The sequence below is a fragment of the Panthera tigris genome, chromosome D1 (assembly GCF_018350195.1).
Source record: "Panthera tigris isolate Pti1 chromosome D1, P.tigris_Pti1_mat1.1, whole genome shotgun sequence".
Classification (NCBI taxonomy): domain Eukaryota; kingdom Metazoa; phylum Chordata; class Mammalia; order Carnivora; family Felidae; genus Panthera; species Panthera tigris.
Window position 1 is genome coordinate 19307867 of NC_056669.1, and position 18555 is coordinate 19326421.

Here is an 18555-nt window from a genome sequence, read left to right on the forward strand (position 1 = left end):
GCTGAGCTCAAATCTTAGCCCCTAGACATGTACAGGGAGAGTTCCATTATACGCCATACAGTATTACCAATCTAGGACTGAAGTTAAAATGTCAATATTGTTATGATGCAATTTACAGAAGCTCTATCTTCCAGGAATTCAGAGCACACGGTAGGCTTTTTAGAGACAATCTTCTAATATTTACATTTTTATATTCAATTACCCAAGATAGCCATGGAGTTTAAGGACAGTGCCTGATGGTTTCAAATGAGTTCTGCCTAAATCATTGTCAAAAGAAAGTAAGCACTGTTAAGTAATAACTTTACGTTTTTTCCGCTGAATTCCATACAGTTGAATGCCATGTCCGCTCTACTCATTCGCCATGAATATTATAAAACCAGTTGCTAGTTTTAAAAATCGAGTTTAAAATGCAATTATGCTTCATAATTAAATCATTCGGGCATGCCCTAAAAATGGGCAGTACTTGAGGAAATGGAAGGTTTGGGAAAGTTCTAGGAAAACGCTATTACCTGAAAAAGTAACTCCTTAGAAATCCTATTTTTTAAAGTTCGCTGCCACCTTATTAGGCCAGTATCTTCCAACCATTAGCCCTGCGTCTGGAAAATAAAATTATTTTAACTGGATCAAGGCTCTTTGTTTGTTTTTTTGGTTCGTTTCTTGTTGCCACCCGAATCTTGTTTAAAAGCTAAATCAGAATGAACACCAGAATAAGAGTAAAAGGGCACCCAAACCTTGACATAAAAATAAACCGAGGAAAACACTGGGCAGCCTAATTTTTACTTCATTTCCAGAACTATACAGGACACAAAGGTTCTGCATATAAGTCACTTTCACATTTTTCCTGGAATTTCCCTGGCTATCGACAAACCCTGAGAACGATTCTACCAGAAAAAAAAGATTAAACAGGAATGTGAGGTCTTAAAATACTCACAAATTCCCATGTTTTATACCAAACCGCTCGTTTGCTACACATGATTAAGAGACAGGCTATCAATAATTAAGAATGGTCAAGGTACAATCAAGTTGGGCAATCATTACCTGGCATGATGTAGCATCACTGAAACATCGTTTTAACTTTTGATTGTGAACTGTTTCGGGAGTCATTATTTCTCTCTGCTGATGGGGCTGTTAAAAAGAAGTAAAATATCTTATTGTGGAGAATTCATGAGTCTATCCCCTCTTCCACCACAGCAGGATTCTTGGCTTCCTTTCCCACGTTCTTTCATTGGCCATGTTTTAGACGCTGGGTTTGCTTTTCCTTCATTGTTCCTTTACTAATGGAAGGCAAACTCACTGTGCAGCTGCTTGCAAAAGGGAAAATGTATTTGAGTTTTGCCTGCCTGTGGACTTGAACACCAAATCCATGGTGATGTCAGCAGAACGACACCAACAGAAAGACTCCCTGCCCTCCACCCTCCTTTTTTTTTTTTTTTAAAGATGTACGTCTTGTACAGACTCTCTGCAGACCTCCTTTGTCCTGAGGGGACAGAAAAATTCAACTGAGCTTTTAAAAAGGAAAGAAAGAAAGAAAGAAAGAAAGAAAGAAAGAAAGAAAGAAAAGAAAGAGATGAGAAAAAGGAAAGAGAAAAAGATGAGAAAGAGACAAAGAGAAAGAAAGAAAAGAAGGAAGAGAGAAAGAAAATGACGAGAAAGAAAGATGAGGAAAAAAAGAAAAAGAGATGAGCAAGAGAAAGAAAAAGACAAGAAAGAAAAAGAGAAAGAAAGATGAGAAAAAGAGTAAAAGAGAAAGAGAAAGAAAGAAGACAAGAAAGAAAGAAAGAAAGAAAGAAAGAAAGAAAGAAAGAAAAGGAAAGAAAGAAAGGAAAGAAAGAAAGAAAGAAAGAAAGAAAGAAAGAAAGAAAAGGAAAGAAAGAAAGAAAGAAAGAAAGAAAGAAAGAAAGAAAGAAACGGAGGCAGAGAGCGAAAGAAAAAGAGAAACAGAACAAGAAAGAAAGAGAATGAAACAGAGAAAGTGAGAGAGGAAAGAGAGAGAGAGAGGATGGGAGAAATGAAAAGAAAAAAAAGAACAAAAAAAGACTCAAATCTACCCTTTGGCATTCGTCATGAGGCAGGGGCGACAGCTAGTCTTTGGTCTCCCTATGGGTTTTCTGTTTTCCTGATGTCTTTTCTCTCACCCTCTGCAGCCCTCGTTTTCTGTAGGAAGGATCCAATCACCTCAACAACAACAAAAAAGGCACATCCAGCAACTGCTGCCCCAAGAGTAATTCACTGGTGCCACGCGTCACACCACACTCTATCCACCTGCGATACTGCCACCAGGACGCCAGACCCGGCGTGGGAGCGGCTCTCTAGCATGCGGTGCAAAGGCGCCGGCACCAAAGCCAGCTAGCTTAGGTAGAATTAATTCTACTCTGCCCAGGAAAAACTGACCAGAAGGGAGCAGTTGGGAGGAGACTGGCAAGGCAACGCATTCGTTTTCGTGTTCCTTTCGGGAGCAGGGAAAACTAGAAATTGATATTGATAATCTTCCTATCACACCCCCCCGCATTAAAAAAAAATTCGTATTTTATGGAAAATGAAAACTGAAGTATGGCTAGGTCCACCAAAGAACAAAGACGTGAAAGTAGTGGGACAGAATAAGAAAGACTGGACAAAAACAAAAGATGCCCCCAGGTTGTTTTTAAATGACAAAAAAGCAGCCCGCTCCTCAAACCATCTTGAACCCACTCGAGGTTCGCCCTGGATAGAAGCGTAACAGAGATCGACCATTTAAGGGTGAGAAAGTGGAGGCAAATTTGCTTCTGACACACCCGACGGAACAAAAGAGAAAGAGGCTGCCAGTAACAAGTTATTTCGTGTGCAGCTGGCTAAGGAGACTACTTTCACTTTTGAAAGCAAGAAGTTTGCTTAGGATGACAATTTTTCCTCCTTTTTTAAAATGCAAACAATGATGCCAGCCTACAACTTCCTTTCTAGCTAGATTGTTAATAAAGCCAGGAAGGTTTCTTAAACCACAATTTGAAAAAATATATATACAGAAGACCCGGATTCTGATATGGAGACAGGAGATACATATTTTTAAAAATCAGATGTCTGTCATTTCTTTCAGATAAATGAACTGCATGCTGCACAAGGTTTCCTATATGCCAGCCGATGTTAACACTTTTCTTTTAAAGCTATGTTTTGCTCTTGAGAAAGCAGCCCACAATTCGATTAGGAAGCTGCGAATTAAGTGAGGGTGCAGAGAGGCTTGGTAAGGAACCGAGAAGAAAATCACTTGGATCCTGCGAGAAAAGAGATGTGCAATATGTAAAGAGTCAGGATGTCCTTAAAACCCGGACTCTAACAATGGGATGCTTGTTCTGGGAAAAGTACAAGGGAGCCCCGGAGCTTCTACCAGGATGCCTACAACCACCAAGCGCAAGAAACTAAGTTCAGCTCAAACAGAAAGACCTTTGCCTCCCTGGAGGGTTTGCATTTACTCAGAGGGAACATCTGAACACCCAACCAATCGCCTCCATTTCAGCCCAGGAGAGGCCAGGTTTTCCCAGCTAAGGCTCTCCACGTCGACTGATTTCCACCTTTCCCTCTTTCTTCGAAACAGCAAACAGCCAAATAGAGCACGATTTTATACCACTGCTACCACGTTGGGAGTTTGGGGGGGAAAAAAAGTATTAATCTGTATCACCTACTTCTTGCTGTCAACTTGTCCTGAAATCAATCTTTTTGCCTTTCAGCCCCTGTCCACCCAACACACTCTCTCTTCTCTCCCCCGGACTTCCTTTTTTTCTTTCTCTTTTTCACACACACACATACACACACACACACACACACACACTGCTGCTTGCTCCAATCTGGTACCTGCTTAACAACAATAGAATGACAGGCAACATCTGTTTGTAAAAGAGCCAAAATCAAACCTTAACGTCTTTTGGCCAGGTTTCATTTTTCTTTTTTCCCCTAACTCTAGAAGGGGAGGGGGCAAAGAAGGAGAAATATTAAGATTTATATTCGATATCGGCGCCGATGAGGCAGTAACTGTGACTACCCCAGAGTTATTTCAAGGGAAAGCAATTTTAGGTAAAACCACTGTAATTATTTCTGGTGGTCTCCCCTGAAATAAACCCAATCCCGTAAAATCCAACGTACCAGATTCCTAAAAGTCAGGGCTTTTTTTTTTTTTTTTTTGCCAATTTTTTTTGCCAAATAGCTTTATATTCTAATTATATTATATTCTAATTAGAATTACAGGACGCTGTGTGTGTGTGTGTGTGTGTGTGTGTGTGTGTGTGTGTGTTGGGGGAGAGGGGTAAGAGATGCAAAAGGAGAAGAGCAAGACCAAAAAAATGTCAAGAAACAGTCGAGAGGAAAGGAGCTGGACGGCTTCTCCCTATTTTACAACACACGGGCGTAGAAACAGGCGCAGTGACACATAAGCTACACGCACAGGAAGCAGCGAGGCTGTGGCAGAAACCTGCACAGCTGTGGCCATCAGAAACAGGCTCTCTCCTTCCCCCGTGGAGATGAGAATTTCTGGAACGCTCCCAACAGTCCACAAAGTCACAATGCAAAGGAGCAGAGCCACCTCCTGGAGGGAGGGGTCGGGAGGGGGGGGGGGAAGGGAGCGGCCCCGGGGGGTGGGGGGGGGGCGGGGAGAGAGGAACCGGCAAGGGGAGAGAAGGGCTTGCCACCCACTGAAACGATTTCACCCTCTTAGAAATCGAGGACTGTTAGGAGCTACAACTCCCGTTTCACTCCGGGTTTGGAAGAAACCCACACACGTTAAGGGAAAAATAAATTCAGACAAGTTGCTAAGGAGACTCGTGTAAACTCCAAGCGCAGACATATTTCTTGGCCTTCCCCCCTCTGCTCCATCTTGTATTCTGATCACGCTGCTCTGCGGCAACATTGCACCAACCTTCTGCATTAATCTTGGCCTTCACCGTGCAGACTGGCAAAGCACGCTGGTTGTATACATCATCATCTTTCAAACTTCACGAGTTAAAAGGGTGCGCGCGCGCACGTGCGTGTGCACGTGTGTGTGCGCGCGCGCGCGTGTGCCTAGTCAGAGGGAGAGGGTGGGGGAACTCAATTTGCAGTTTTCAAAACATAGGTGTTGAACAGAGGAGAATACAGAGGCTGTGTGTTTGGGGGGCAGTGGAGAAAAGCAGCAGGTAAGACACCTAGTGCTGGAAATTTCTCTTTGCCTCAGCACCACATCCTTGCTCGGTGCCCTTAGCCTTCCCCGCCCCCACCTCCCGTTAAAATCCTGTATTCCTGGCAGAGGTAAGCAGGGCCTGAACCACTGCCGAGACCAGGGCAGGGGCCCAGGCTTAGGCAGAAACGGTGTGTTCCACAAAGTGGAACCCTGTTCCCTGCTCCCCTGCTCAGGAGGGGTGTCCCAGAGAGATCGGCTTTCGAAAACCAACTGGAACTATTCGCAAAACTTCCAAGCCAAACCTGTTTAGATTCTAAACCAGTTAGCGTTTCGGAGGAGAGACCCCAGCCCAATATCCGGGCTCCCGAGCGGAGACCCTTCCCTCATAGTGACACATCTTTAGCGGCGGCTGATCTATGTCAACATTTGATTTAGGGGAAAATTAACATTTCCTTTCAGGACAGAGATGTTTGTACTGTGGAAGCCAATATTTTCCTTTCTCAGCCTCCTGTATTAGAATTTCTAAAATCTTCTAGGACATGGAGGGGGTAGACAATAAATAGCCTAAAGCATTACTCAGGGTGCTGGGGCAAACCAAAGTCAGGTCTGTGTGTGTGTGTGTGCGCGTGTGCGCGTGTGCATGCGTGCCTCGCTGTCACGGGCAGATTAGGAAGACATACACCAAGAGAGTTGGAGGACGAGCATCTGTTTGGTCCCTTCCCAAATTAGAGAAGTTCACAACGTCTGTCCACCAGCCACAACAGAAAAGCTCCAGTAAGAGGCAACCAACCAAGCCTGCTGCTGTTTGAGCCCACAATTCCCCCGGGGTGGGGGGGGGGTGGACACGGGACAAGGGGTGAGTAAGGGGTTGGGGAAAAGCATCTGCATTCAGTGCACAGGGCTGGGCGTGTCTCTTCAGGCTCCGAGAAGGCTATGCGGCTTCCAGCTCTTCTCCTTGCCAACCTTTATTTGGTTTTCACACTTCAAAGCTAAAGCAGGCTGTGCTGCCTCAGTTGAAATAAGGCAGCCAGGCGACTCTTCAACTAGCAAGATGGAGATTTCGCTGCTGCCATTCGCGGAGAAAGACATAACCCAGCAACCAGCTCTGCTGGCCCACCCCTTCCAAACGACTCCATGAAAATGAACCCCGGGTTTTAGGGAAGGGGGGGGCGGGAATCACTGGAGTTCTTTATGACCTTTTCCCTACCAGGCATATCCTCTGATGTTTGTGGCACTAAGCCATCATGACTCAATCAAAATGAAAAATGAACCTTGAGCGAGAAGACCCTAGTGGGCCTATCCCAGCAGGCAACTGGGCAATTACCCTGTGACCTGGTTGGCCCCGGGGGCAGGAGAGTGACACCTGCCTTTTTTTCATTTGTTCGGGAAGCCCAGGAAATCCTGCCCGGTCGCCTGCTGGCCTATTTGTCCTGCCTGCTGGGAATGGGAAGGTTACCTTCCCCTGATACGAAGACATGTTTGCTGGGCCACTCCATGATCCTACAGCATCGAAGAGAAGAAGAACTAATTTACAGGATCAGTGTAACCACTAATCCTGCAGTTGGAGGAGACCCTTCTCCATCTAGATGGCCAAAAACACGCCTGCCTTTATAAGGTGGCTTGCTGCTTTCTCAAAGTCCCAAAAGAACAGAAAACATATTAGATATCTTTCATTTACGGCACCACCTGCCCTCCCACCAACCCTGCCAATCCTTTGTGGAAAAAGAAAGAGAGCAATAAACAAATGATCAACACGGATGGGCTGGCCTGGAAGACAGCCTGCATCGGGTACATAATGAATTCAATCAGAGAACTCTCAGATAAAAAACACGATTTTCACATCATATTGGAAAACCTCTAATGAGTCCGTTCTTTGAGATGCAGGAAGAAACGTAGCCCTATTAACAGTGGCTGGCCAACTCAAATGCCGCCCGGACACCTCTCAAAGTAAGAGAAATACAACTTCGATTTTTCACGTGAGTATAGGTACGTGTGTGTGTAACACACACACACACACACACACACACACACACACACACACACACACACACAGGTAGTGCCATCCAAACCTCTCATGTCTAGCCTTGAGCTCAAAAACCACATCTTTTTCACATTTTGTAAAGTGACCTTCCCTTACTCCACCCTGAAATTCAGTCTGATGCCCCACACACAGGGTAAGGAACAGAATGTTTTGCCTCTCCATCTTTTATGAGCTAATGCTTCAGATTGCAAAACGCTTTACGCATCGTTCAGTAATGGTCTCCTAAGCCCAGTTGGTACTATTACTCCACGTTACGGCAGAGAGCCGACATAGAGGAAAATTAAGTGTTTTTCCAAAGCTCGTGTGTTTTTGTGACGGCAGCATCGGAATGAAGATGCTCCTCCCCTCCCCACACCGGCGAGAGGGTCCTAGATGGGGCCGAAGGAATTTCATGGTGCCCCTTTTCTCATTCTGCCTGACTTGTCAGCCATGGTGTGCCCCCCATAACCCTGAGATGTAGGAAACCCCAGCCATAAGTACTCTAGTGACTGCCATCTTGGATAAACCAAAGAGTAAGTCACCAAATGCTCGTAATGGAGATTGGCATCAGAAGTCAATTAAGATTGAGTACGGTCTCCAGCACTGTGTTCTAGTCAAGGCAATCTGACTATGCATTCCTGTAACCCTGATCATGAGTGACAGGCCTGATTCTGCAAAATGCTGTTAGTCTATCAAGACCTGGACTGGAGTCCATCTGTCCATTACCTGGGGGTAATTGCTCCTGTTCACTTAATTTTTATTTGTTTTCACACATGGGACAGGACTGAGGAGAGGATAAATTCACGATTTGAAGAAGACATCGAATTCAAAGTGTCCTGTGTAAAATGTTTACACATTTTCCACATATTCCCAAGGCAAGTGTTACCAAAGTATAATTGAAAAAGTGTTAGTGTCCCTCAGGGAGCATTCACGGTGGTTAAGATGCTATTCTTGGGTAGGATTAATATCCATAATATAATCACATCTCTGTATTTTCATCTCACATAAATTATTTATTTCTGACATTTAATATGGACCAGACATCACCTCATGGATGGCTCATAAATGCAGGATCCTGCTTCCCATTTTTTGGGTGTGATTTTTTGGGGGTGACGAACAAATCTGAGCGGGACGGGTAGAAAGCTGAATCTTGAATCCCATCTAAATGATTTGGAAGCAGAAAAGGCTGGCAAAAGCCACAGACTGAGTCCAGAATCCCATCCTGCAATGTTTTAGTTATGCCATGAAGAACACAAGATGTCACCTTTTTCATATGTTTATTTTGAAAAATTGAGCCCTTTATGCCAACTCTGACGGACTGTTAGGGGCTGTCTGGAGTACAAACTTAAAAGGCTTCTGAAATCCTGTCTGATCTCAGTAGGAAAGAGTTTTCGGAGCATTTGGTAAGTTATCACTGCCAAGGGGAAAGGAGGTTGATGAAACATACACCAAGTAGTAGCTGCCGTTCCTGACTGACCCCAAACTCCTCTTGGGTCAACATTTCCCTGTCTTCCTCATGACAATGGGGAGGTGGTGTTCAGCAGCCTGTGTGTGAGAAATTTGGGGATTTCTGGAAAGTATTACCGTTCTTATTATATTATTTGTGGACATTCTAGCTAATAAAGGAGTTCGGGTTGATTTTTATCTTAACACATTTTATTCACACAACCGACTCTCATCCTCTTCCCCCAGTCACTGAGAGATGCCAATCTGACGCTAAGTCTCTGTTGAAGACAAGAGAAATCACGAAAAACAGCAATTTCTTTGCAGCCCAGGATGCCAAGTCCGTTCATTCTAATCTGATTCTCCTTGGAATCCATGTGAGGCATTCCATTTTACAACACAGACTTCTCCCCAGAGGATACAACTGGTCTAGATTGGCATTACCATTTCTCCTGGGAAGCTTGGGAGGTTCCCGGACCCAGATGAGGGAAATCACGGACAAGGAGAAGCTGCCATGATGAGATGTGGACACTTGCCATCCCACGTCATTGACTTTGCCTGCCTCCCTCCTATTAGGAAGTTAGACAGCTATGGCTGAACGGGACCTAAAATCAGTAGACTTGCCCTTTATTCGGGATACTCAGCAACAGACAGAGTTCACCTTCAGAAATACCTGAGCCCTGAAGAAGCCTCATCATTGTAAGCAAGATCTCACTGTAATTCATGGGGTCGCTAATGGACTTCTGCCCTACAAGAAGGTAAAGCATTAGTCTCTGGTCTAAGTAATTAAAGTAAAAGTCCCTTTTCAGAAACGGAAGCCTAAGGGGACCCCATCAGAAACTTTGTCACTCTTATTGATCTAGCTTTCTCTGCACAACGCCGCATCATGGGCTGGGAAATGCACGTTCTTGAGAGACAGGGTGGGAATCTCCCAAAGGGCAATTAGGTATTGATTCCAACCTGTGGAGAAGCCACACTTCTCCACACTTACTGTCACATTTCTGAGATGAGATGACAGACATTCTCCTAGCCCCAGCCCAAAGAAACTCAGCATAATGGCTTACTGTAAAGATGGAGATCTTCAACCATTCAAGGAGGGGGGGTGGTCATCAATCCTTCTTTGAGCAAAATAGATAGGGCTTACGGGTTCTCCTGAAGTCAGACCACCACCTAGCCCTCCACCACCATGGAAGCCTACAGATGGGTCCTCCAGTAACCCCTGCTTTAATACATTTGGCAAACGGACATGAAAGGTCAGGGGCCACCAGATGTTCTTCCGTGACCTGTGCCCATGCAGTGAGGGATTAAGATCAAGTCACTGATGAGTTTTCCTTGTGGACCTGCAGACCCGGGCAGAAGTGGTGACCACAGGAGTCAGGAGCCTCTACCTTTGAGGTAGGAATTTTCAAGGAGACTTGGAGCCTTGACCGCCAAAGGGAAGCCCTGGTTGGAGCTCAGAAATAAGATACAATTTTAAAAAAACAAAAACAAAAAAAAAAACAACCCCGTCTGGAATGGGTTTACACAGGATCCCCCTGGGTAACAGAAAATTACGGGAAGTACCATCCGGGAGTTCAGCTGAGCATCATAACCTTGGTTTTTCTGCACATCTGTGAGTCCTATTAGTGCTTATGAGACCGACTTGCCTGTGAATTGATTTGGAGGCGCAGTTACGCTGAAGGGGCCATGAAGATGTGAGGGCTTAACATATGGTTCCCTCCACCCCCTGCTCAGAGCCTTCTTTGGAGGTATAGGAGTAAGGGTACCCCCTGTCCTAAATTATCACCGCCACCCCTGTGCGCGAGTGTCAGTGTGCGTCTCTCCAGTCACCGCGTTTGTAGTCACCATGACCTTATGGGTACAGATATTGGGTGTGCTGCCACCGAAACCCAGAGCTGGATTTTCTTCTTAGCATGTTCGCAGCCTCCAGACCCATGGCAGACAAAGGCACCACCAAATCCGCGCTAAGCTAACATAAAAGCCTCGAGAAAGAGAAACACTCGCTCCCTAACTGCCTTTCTTACGGCATATGGCCTCACGGCCTCACTAATACTAATACAATGAAATTCCTATTTAAACATCTTAGCAGAGGGCTCCAAAATGGGACTGGCTCCACTGCGCGTTTTCTTTTCTTTTCTTTTTTTTCTGTTAGATCTCGGCCTTCACTAAAGTCCCACTTCCCCGCACACACATACCTCACAAATGTGTTGTGCCAGATGGGCTCTTAATCATAGTAATCAGCTGGGAAATTAAATGGTGGAAAATCCAGCCAGTCTCCTGCATTTTCCCACTTGAGATCGGGGCCTGAGCTGCCACGATGTCCTCTATGAGATCCAGGCTGCCTTTTTAAAGAAGGGTCAGTGTGATGATGGACCCAGCGTGGGCTTCATGCTTTATGGGCATTTGTGTTTCCTTCTCAGCAAGTGACTGTAGCTCGATTCACTTTTGTTTCAGCTCTGACGGCTGCTATTAATACCTCCTATTTACAGAACACACACCTCAGAGGAGCTCAAAACATTTACGGAAATTAACCGAGCCTTGTAACATCCCCGTCAAGTAGGCAGGGACGAGACAGGGACGAGACGGTACTTTGTTCATTTCAGGAGGAGGAACGAAGCTATTAAGAGGGTAAGTTTCTTTGCCATGTACTCAGGCCCACCGCCTCCTCATTTCCAAGCGTTTGCCAAAGCTGCCAACTGGGGTAGGCATTTATCTATATTCTTCTCAGTAGCTTATTACTCCAGTGTTTTTTCACACGTGTGTGCGTGCTCACAAGCACACACACTCACACACACACACACACACACACAAATCATACTGTAAGATCCTGATGTGCACATATCATGTCTTTTTTCTACGAACCTCCCCACCAGTCTGTTATTACAGGTTTCCTCTAGGAGGTGATTGATTGGTTTGTAATAAGCCAACACCTCTTCCTAGAGTGGCTTTCTTCCTCTCTGTCCAGAAGCCTTCTAGATTCTGCTTCACTGTCACTTCTCCAGGTGACGCTGCCTGAGGTTCCCTCAGCAGCTAGGTTTTTGGTGATCCTCCAGTACCCCACCTCATCTGGCACTGAAGCCCTTCCACCGAAACTATTAAAAGGCATAACAGTGAAAAGAAAGTAAACTTTGTAGGCTTTGAGACAGGCCTCCCCTTGAATCCCAATTCTGCTGCCGTGAGAGCTTGGACGAGGAAAAATGAGGGTAACAATGTTTACTCTGGAATCCACCACGGGATCATTTGCGGTAAGAGAACATAGAAACAATCGGATATTCATCAATATGGGAATGATTAAAGCCATGATGGTCCATCAATACTGAGAAATGCTCCGTAGCCATTCGAAAGACTAGACGTATCCAAAGAAAGAACGAGGAAAATACTTCTAAGGCATATTAAGGGGGAAGAACAAGGGCGGAGAATGGGTATGACTCTATAAATATGAAAAACTCACAAACCATATTGTGATTCTGTACAGCCTTGCCTACAGGTGAGAAAGGAGATGAATGCAGGCGATATGCTATATGAAGCACACATAAAGCAAATGTTCAAGACATAGTTGTTACTCCTCTTGCGAAGTCTCGGCTCCTTGGAGGCAGAGCTGTGTTCTAATCCGTGTATTTTGAGCTGCTGACACAGCTGTACGGTACCTGATGGCAGCTTACTGAGTCAAAGAATTACTACTCAACGAATGAGGCAACCAGGAATTAGTTGTTGAAATAAGAGCATTAATGTGAATCACAAAGAGCCTTGTTGCTGTTTGGAATGTTTTTGAAGGTAGGGAGGCAACAGAGTCCTTGGGGAAGAAATTGTCCGGAGGCCCGAGATTCCAGATTAGTGTTTCTTAAAGTGTGGCCTCAGGACCACCGGCTGCCAAATCACCCTGGAGGCTTCCTAATCATGCAGATTCCTGGGCCCTGCCCCTGATCTGATGCAGATGACCTGGGACTGTGATTCTGCCTAGTAACAAATCTGCTTCTTTTTTTAATCTAAAGGTAAAAGTTTGAGAATCACTGCTTCAGATCCTGTTCTGCCTTCCTGTTTGGCATTGGGCAAATCGCTAACCTCTGCAGAATTTACTTCCTTCTCCACAATGTTAGGGCTGGATCTCAAATGCTCCTTAAAGGTGCAAAATTCTATGCCCATGCCTAATTCAATTCCCTGCCTTTATGTAGGCCTATACATAAACCATATAAGATGGGCATTTCAAAGCTGGCTTGGGCTGTTTAAGGGTCCCTGGGCTATTTATTGGATATTTTTCAGATTCAGAAGCTGTTTGTTATTTGCCCTTGCTCTTTATATCTTTTAATTACTAAAATCGACAGTGAAGATGTTCCCTGAGCACTGGTCCTTACTGATTAAAATATACAGCTTTTATGTTTTAATACATTTGTGTTATAATTATATTAACATAATGTAATAACAATGAGAAACAATATAGGAAACACACATACACACACGAAAGGGAAGATGGTTTGAAGACCTTGGAACAGATACTGAAAACAAGAGGAAAGATTACTGGAGAAAGCCAATAGAATGTCTCCCTCTGGCCTTGGGTATGGATAGAATAAGAAGAATGTGTCCAGTCATTTTCATGGAATTTAAAAGCCAAGAGCACAGATGGTTGAATCGAAGAGGGACTCTCTAGCACATTCAATGTGTAGCAAGCCAAAAAATGCAAGTGATAGCATCCTCTGAAAAACCCCAAAGGTTTTTAGGACAAAATCCAAAACCAAATTAACCCCTCCTTTAGTCTTCAGAGGGAGAAGACTTTCTTAAAGTCACCAAGAAATGGTTCTAAGCCTTAAGAAGAATATTGCGAGAGAGATTTCTACCTAAGGCAAGGTCTTTGAAGTCAATAAATCTGTATTTAAGTCAATGAATCTGTATTTATCTGTCTCAATCAGGTTTGGGGGGACTGTGTATGGTTTGGGGGGACTTCCTCAGTCGCTCAGAGCTCCCATTTTCTAATCTATAGAATGAAAATAATGGGATGTGTTTCACATGGTTTTTGGGAGAAGTAAATGAAATAACGGGTGTGAAGGTGCCCAGCCTTACACGCTAGGCGTTAAGCATTAGGTCAATATTTAAATGAAAATACCTTGCTTTCTGCGATTTCATTGCAGATCTTTGTCCTTTAGGCCTGGCTTGTCTTCCCCACAGGAGCCTGAGAAAGTGGTGGCTTAGGACTATTCAACAGGGTCATGTTTCTGGAAATTCTCAAATTGTTTTAATTTTAGTTTTGATGTCATTCCAGCTCTGCTCCATACTCCTTTTAGTAATTCAAACAAAATCACACACATGCATGATGGACTTTTTTTTTGGCGGGGGGGGGGGGGGGGGGGGGAAACGGCTGGGCAAAAAAAAAAAAAAAATGGAGTCTAGAGGCCCATTCAGCGGCGCTTTGAAATGTATTTTATGAAAGGAAAACCAACCATTATCAATGGCAGCACCAGGTCAGTGGTTTGAGGGTGATGAATTCGAGGTCCTGGCACAATGCCTGACACATAGTAAGTACCAAGCAAATACGCACTAACTGAACCCAAGATCTAATGCTTCTAGCCATTGTAAAAGTGGGGACAGATTTTTTACAATTTCTTTTAAATGTTGATAGTGTATATACATAGTAGAGATGGAGGGGCAGACTCTGACAATTCGTTGAAAACCCTGAGAAACTTAACAGACACCCATGGGGGAGGGGAGGGAATAAAAAAAGAGGTTAGAGAGGGAGAGAGCCAAAGCATAAGAGACTCTTAAAAACTGAGAACAAACTGAGGGTTGATGGGGGGTGGGAGGGAGGGGTGGTGGGTGGGTGATGGGTATTGAGGAGGGCACCTTTTGGGATGAGCACCGGGAAACCCTCATACAACAATTGGTTGTATGGAAACCAATTTGACAATAAATTTCATATATTGAAGAAAAAGAAAAAGAAAATCTTTGTTCAGAATGAAGCAAGTTACCTGAAAATAGGCTGCCTCCAATAACCTAGATTACCGGAGTTATTTAGACATTTCTTGAATTTCTACTGACCTCACATCCTGTCACTTCAACAATATCAAGCTCCTTCTTGAAAAAAAAATGTCTAAGGGAAAAGTTGAGGTTCCTGAATTTAAAGCCATCTATCTTTGGAATCCTTTGGACCCAGAGGCAGGGGACCGAAGAAGAAGGTCTCTACCTTTCTTACTGTCCCCTCCCTTTCCTTCCTCTCTCTCACCCTCCCTTCTGCTCACTCATATTCACTCTCATTGGCCTGTGCCTTCTAGAAGCAAGTTTCCCACCTTCCTTCTGCACAGCCATGTGCCCAGCCCTGGCCTAGTGTTGAGCACACAGGCGTACAAAAGAAATATGTGTAATATAAATTACATACTAGCTGAAAGCATCAGGGAGATTTCATATTGGGGGAAAGTCATTGTTCCATCGCTGTAAGACAGCTTAGCCATTTCTAATGTACCTTACAACTTAGAGGCTAGGCATCTATTATATATGTCAAGTATTTATTCATTCACTACCCCATGGGCTGTGAGAGTCTCAAGATCAGGGTAATGACTTCCTCCTCCGCATTCTCTCGCAAACAGCCACTTCGAGGCTCCACCCACAGTGGCTGGTGACTCACCCAGAATGGCTGCCTGACTCAGAACCAGCATGATCCGTTCAACCCACTCTGGACCTTCTAAGGGAGTAGGGACCATGTGTCGCTCGTGCTGGCAAATGCTCCAGTGCCTGACACATCAAACATGCTCAATACATCTTGACTGAGGAAGGCAGGGAGGCCGTATGAATGAAAGATACTCAAAAGAAAAAAATCCACGTGTTTCAGGGAAGCCAAACATGTGGCAAAATAAGCGAATGTGATTTCCTGTTCATTCTGTCTTGCATTCATTCAACAAATATTTACTGAGTGCCTTAGTTTATGCCAGCCATTGTAGCAACCTGCAGACGAACGATGTAGAAGACTTTGGAAAGCGGGTGTGCACGGAATGTCCACTCTAGTAGGGAAAACACATGGTGCAGAAATAACTGCGTGTGTGCTGATGTTGCCAATCAGCAAGGAGAGGGTATCCTACCTCTTGCAGGCGTCCAGAGGAGTCATGAAGGAAGCAGCGGGTAATCACGGAGAGACAAGGAAAGGAAAGAGAAGACTGAAGAATATTCAACAGGGGGTGCCTGGGTGGCTCAGTTGGTTGAGCATCTGACTCTTGACTTTGGCTCAGATCTTGATCTCACAGAGCTGTGCTGTCCTGCTGGGGATTCTGTCTCTCTCCCTCTCTTTGCCCCTCCCCTGCTGGTGCACACGCATGCTCTCTCTCTTTCAAAAGAAACAAACATGAAAAAAAATTTTTTTCTAAACATTCCACAAAATTTCCTTGCCCTTGCAAGCAAGGAACTTCTTGTAAAGACAAGTGCACTCAGGACATCCGTCATTCTTTAAACTGATGGTTTAGCGTGATAGCAAAGGCTGGTGCAGCAAATAGACATCTCTCATGCACAGCAATAGCGACACACATCCAGCCAAGAAACCCCAACATTCCCATCTGACTGACTCATTTGACAAACTCAAATGCCTGAGCTCAAGTGTGGGCTGACCTCCTTGACCTTGGCACCTGCGCACGAGCTGTTTCAGTATGTTTTAACAAGTACTGGGAAGTGGTAAGCTTTTGTTTCTCTTGGTTTTCACGGAGGTATCTATTGACTTGCACTTGGCATTCAATAATACTACTTTGTACCACGGATTCAACCTCAGTAGGGAAGAGTGGCAGTAATGAGGATGAGCGAGAAAGGCATTTGAGAAATGATCAAGATAGAAGCACAGACACTTAAGCACTAAGTAACGCTACGTGAAAAACAGATCCAGAAAATGAGTTATAATATCGACTCAGAATAAATTCAAGTGTAAGTGCAATTACTTCCAACATCAAGATGGGTAAGAGGAAGACCAAGGTGTTCCGGTATTTGGTCATACACAATGCTTTGATGTGGCACGTATAGATGCATTCCTCCTGTCACCATGATGGTCTGCCCACGATCAGAAGTGTGGTCACGGAGCCCAGTCTCCGCATCTGAGAAATGGAACCTCTGCTGTTGTTAAGAAAAACGGAAGAGAATCTGAGCTTACGTATGGGGGTGGACGAATGGTTGTCTCTCTGTGTTGGTCTGTAGTGAGAAGGAAAGGAAAGAAGGGAGAAAATATGTCTTCAAACAGAATAGTCTTACCCCCAAGCATGTCTTTTTGTTTAGTTTCTCAGGATGTTCTATCTATCCTGAGGAAGTCCATGTAGAAATGCAGGGGCTGACAGCGAGGGTTTCAAACCTAGTCTCATCACCTAGATGGCCACTCTGGATAAGTTACTGGTGCATACTCAACTTTTCGCACCTAAAACATGTTGAGTGGGAGAGACGGTAAAATTACTTGGCACCTGCAGATGCCCAATGGATGCTGATTACTTTTTCTCATTCTCTACTAGAAATAGCAGGTGAGAACCAATGCTTATATGTTCTTGTAAAACAGGGACGATTCCAGAGCCTCATATGTGGTGATGTGGGAAACACACCTGAGATACAGTACTGAGGAATTAAAGGTAAGTACAGGGCTTTGAGTTGCCGTAAAGGAAAGAAGGAAGACTGTCCCTCTGGGGGATACTTTCTTTGTTTCATCTCTTTTGCTCCTGTGACCTCCCCATGTCTATGCTGCTCCCTCGTGACCACTTGCTTCTGGATGCCAATGCTCCAGGTTCAATTACCCTCATGAAGAAGCCGGCTGCTGCAGACAGCCATCCTGGCCACCCAGCTCTCTTTCCCCTCACTTCTTCCCAGGTGAGTCTTCCCACTGGAAGGAAAGCTCTAGAGACTTTGTGCAGAAGATGTAGGCCCTTACGTGGTCTCAGCCCTAAGTCAGGCAAGTCGATGCCATTGTGATTTGGGCTTTTTACGTCTTGTATGAAAGGTAAGGTTGAGAGAAAGAGGGAAGGGAGCACAGCCACAAGGTTCTCGTGGGCTCCTAACGCATCGTTCTATCTGAATGGGTGTAATTGCAAAACTCAAACGCTAACAAACTAGACGGCAATTCAGGCGCCCTTACAAAGGCTCACTCAAAAGCCTTACACTCGCAGTCTCTAAAATTCCCACTTGTCATAGAAAACAGATGTAGAAGGAGCTTTCTTTCAGTGGTTTATCAGTCAGCTGAGCTTCGGAAATATTATGCTCATAAAAGCATCACGTGACTGACTATTCCATCTTCCTTATTGGCATAATATAAATATGATATGAATGATATGGTATTTATGGTACAAGGAAAACATGACGTACATCCAGCCACCCAACAAATGGTTATTAACCACCTTCTGTGGATTAGGCAATGAGCTAGACCAGCAGAAATGCACTTATAGAAGGAATTTTCACATTCCCTTGAATACTGTTTATCAGTATAGTTGGGATATAGATCTCATGGGTATACAGTGAAATCTGCCAGCGTGTTTTCCTAGTGCATCACATTTAGCCTTCATGATATTTTCATAAACATAGCTTTTTCACTCTTAGCGTGTTCTCTCTTCAGAATTTTTTTTTTGGACAATCTCAAAAAAAATCCATTTAGGATGATTTTACACTTGCTACAGAAATATTGATTCTAAAACGAGAGACTGAGATTGGATACTGTCAGCCTCAAATCCCAAGTAGAAAAGCAGCACCCAATTCCAGGATGATAAATGTCCTCGCGTAAAGCCATCCTTTTCCATAGTTTCCAAGGCAAGTGATGTTTGCGGTGGCCTTTGAAGAAAAAGAATAGAGAATAGGAAGGGACAAGAGAAGGCCTGGTAAAATAACTGTTTCCCACATGCTCCAGAGACATGAGTTCCATTTGACTTCCGTCAATACTAGCCATTGTTTATTGAACAGTAATGCAAGGTACATCACAAGATACACACACACACACACACACACACACACACACACACCACAAGATCTACATATTCATTCCAAC

General features: G+C 44.4%; 1 long non-coding RNA gene across 1 annotated transcript in view; it reads right to left on the bottom strand.

Moving 5' to 3' along the window:
* Nucleotides 1-533: 533 nt before the first annotated feature.
* LOC122231528 overlaps nucleotides 534-18555 on the bottom strand; it is a 45963-nt gene continuing 27941 nt past the window's right edge. The window contains exons 4-5 of the long non-coding RNA XR_006208765.1: nucleotides 1039-1125; nucleotides 534-596 (exon numbers count right to left, since the gene is read on the bottom strand). This is a non-coding gene — a long non-coding RNA (uncharacterized LOC122231528). The remainder of the gene's footprint in view (nucleotides 597-1038; nucleotides 1126-18555) is intronic.